Genomic DNA, 3232 nt, shown 5'->3' with positions numbered 1-3232 from the left:
GTGTGGTGGTAACATCTACAATCCCAGCCCTGGGGAGGCTGAAGCAGGAAGACTGCTACAATTTCAATCCTGGGCTATATAGTGCGTTTAAGGCCAGCCTGAAATACATAGCAAGAACCTGTCTCGAAAAACAAAACAAACAAACAAAAACACTGAGATACTTGTTCCAGAAAGAATGGCCACTGTCATCAAGAACTCAAAACACATGGACAGGAGCAAAACAAAACAAAACAAAACCAACCACATGGCTGGGCTTGGTGGCACAATTCTGTCATCCCAGCACTCGGGAGGCTGAGGCAGGAGGATCGCTGTGAGTTCAAGGCCAGCCTGGGCTATATAGTGAGTTCCAGGTCAGTCTCAGCTACCTAGTGAGACCCTTTCTCAAAACTCACCCGCCCCAGAAAAAATTAAGAATAGAAGCTCAATTGGGCCCAACAGTGATCCATAGAAACCCGATCGCAGCAACGCAACTCACAGTAGCTAAATCTTGGAAGCAGCCTGTATGTACATCCCCGGGGGAACAGATGAAGATGCTGTACACACGCGCACACATACACACACACAACGAAGTACTACTCTGCCATAAAGAAGGATAGGTTTGAGTCCTTTTTAGGACTTTCCTTTTTAGGAAAACAAATGCACTTTGAGACCATAAAGTTAAAGAAAATAAATGAGATGAAGCTTATATATCACATGGGCTCTCTTCAATGGGAAAACTTAAAGTATGACTAAAGAACCCAGTGAAACACAGATAATAGAAATCAGGAAGATAGACAGGTCTTTTGCAAATGGAAAGGAGACCAGGACATAGAGGAAGTGGGGAGTACGGGGAAGGGGACGTGGAAAGAATGAAGATGTGTTGCACACATGCACCAGCACCTCACGACCAGTGTAATCTATAAACAAGGAGTAACACAAACAAAGCTCTAAAGGGGTGCAGGGATGTAATCCACAGTATGAAAACAAAAGTCATAAAACAGGAACCCAAACGCATAAGAAAGAGCTAAATGAGGCTGGTGCATGTCTGTAATCCCGGTAGTCTAGGAGGCTGAGGCAGGAGGAGCCTCCGTTCAAAGCCCAGCCTGGGAAACAGCTCCTTAGTGAGACCCTGTCTCAAAACAAAAAAATCCAAAAGGGCTGGGGATGTAACTCGGTAGGAAGCCCTATGTTCAATCTCCAGTACTGGGGGAAAAAAAAAGTATGAGAAATAAACAGAATGTTAAATGGAGGTTAGACAAGGGTCATTTTACAAACGATTATTATGCAGTCAGTGGGTGGGTTGAAAAGGAGATTAAAAGTCACTGACGACAGAACTGGACAGAAGATGAACCACTGAAAAATTATCTAAAACACAGCACAAAAAGATACCGAAATGAAAACGTGTAAAAGAGGCGAAGAGGTATGGCGGACAGGAGATGTTCCAAAGAATGTTCCGAAAGAAACCTGACGGGACAGAACGGAGGGGAGGTGTGGGAAACACTCGTCTGCAAGTGCGTTCATAACTATTCATCAGCACCTGGTGTGTGCCAGCCACTCTTCCAGGCTCCTGCGCCTGACAAAGGACGGTGAGAAGAGATAACAGCTGATCAGTTTCCAGAACTGATTTGGGAAGAGAATTCTCGTCTCAGGAAACGAGAGTCCCTAGACAGACGAAACCCAGGCTGGTCAGAGCCAGAGAAACTGAAGGACTCAAAGGTGGAGGAAGGACCGGGGCTCCCAAGAAACCAGAAGCACACAGTCCGGACCCAGGGCAAACTTCTCAGCAAAACAGCAAGTGCAGAATCCGGGGCACCAGGGCTACTGACTTCACTGTTCTCAGAGGATGTGTCGGCCTCTAGACCACGACTTCCACCTCACGTAAGGCTCAAGGTCCTGAGGCCGTCTCCGTACACAGGCAGCCTCTGTCGCCATTTACCTAAGATCCCATCTAGTTCCGGGCTCTCCGGACAATAAGACCCAGCGGGGTGTGGTGGTGCACGCCTGTAATCCTGGCACTTGGGAGGCTGAGGTAGGAAGATCGCTGAGAATTTGAGGTCAGCCTGGGCTACACAGTGAGGCCCTGTCTCAAAAAACAATAAGAAAAAGGCAAATAAGACCTAACCATGAAAACGCCAGCTCCGCCACCGGGCCCGCCCTGCCGACACTGTTCTCTTGCTCAGTGGCTACTCTGTAAGGCAGCAGGGCTAGGACAGACGGACCGGGGCTGGCATTTTGGATCTCTAGTTTTCAGGGCTGATTATTTTCTAGTTGGGTCTTATATTTGGGGAAACAGGTTGGACAACCAGAGCAATACGAAGATAGACTGCGTACTAGGTGGCATAGGCACAATTGTTGCTTGTTTGTTTGGTACCGGGGATGGGGATCGAACTCCAGTCCTTCTGCTTTCAAGGCAGGCGGTGGAACCACTGAGCCAAAGCCCCAGCCCACAGCTGTTTTTTAATAATGTAATATTGTGGTCTGTAACTTCCCAAGACAAGTACTCACGCAGGCCTGCAGGGAATCACTGGAGCCAGGAGCCCAGGGCTGTTAGCATTCTGCCCCGGAGACGAAATTGCCCAGGAAAGGGCTTGGGAAGAAGCTTCTTTTGGCTCAGTGCTTCTGCAGTTTCAGTTCCTGCTCTGCTGGCTCCATGACTCGGGCCTCAGGAGACACGGAGCCTCCTGGTGGTGGCCACATTTGGAGGAAGAGGCTGATTACCTTATGGTGACAGGAGGCAGAGTGCGAAAGACAGACAGACAGACAGACAGGAAGGGACCCAAGCAAAGTATACCCTTAGGGCACAGCCCTGGTGACCTAGTTTCTCCACCCCTGCAGCTGTAGATCCATCTGTGGATTAATCCCCACCCAGGTCTGGGGATTGAACTCAGGGCCTGCAAGCACAGCTACATCCCCAGCCCTTTAAAAACAAAATTGGGCGGGGGGGGGGGCTGGGGATTTAGCTCAGTGGTTCCGCCACCTGCCTTACAAGCGCAAGGTCCCAAGTTCAATCCCTGGTCCCAAAAAATAATAATAATAAAAACAACACTTTTTTAGGGTCTCACCAAGTCACTATGTTACCCGTCTGGACTGGTCCTCCTGCCTCAGCCTCCCAGAGGGCTGGGAGTGGATCCATTGGTAAAGTGGTGCCCTCTTGATCCACAAGCCCCACTGTGCACTGGGGATGGGGCCTGCGGGACGTGAGCCTTGGGGTGTTTCATGCCCTAACCCTAAGAGGGTCAAGCTTGGGTCATAC

This window comes from Fukomys damarensis, unplaced genomic scaffold, assembly GCF_012274545.1.
Source record: "Fukomys damarensis isolate Sample0158 unplaced genomic scaffold, DMR_v1.0_HiC HiC_scaffold_20, whole genome shotgun sequence".
NCBI classification, from domain to species: Eukaryota; Metazoa; Chordata; class Mammalia; order Rodentia; family Bathyergidae; genus Fukomys; species Fukomys damarensis.
The sequence above is the reverse complement of the archived record's forward strand: the minus strand, read 5'-3'. Positions refer to the sequence as shown.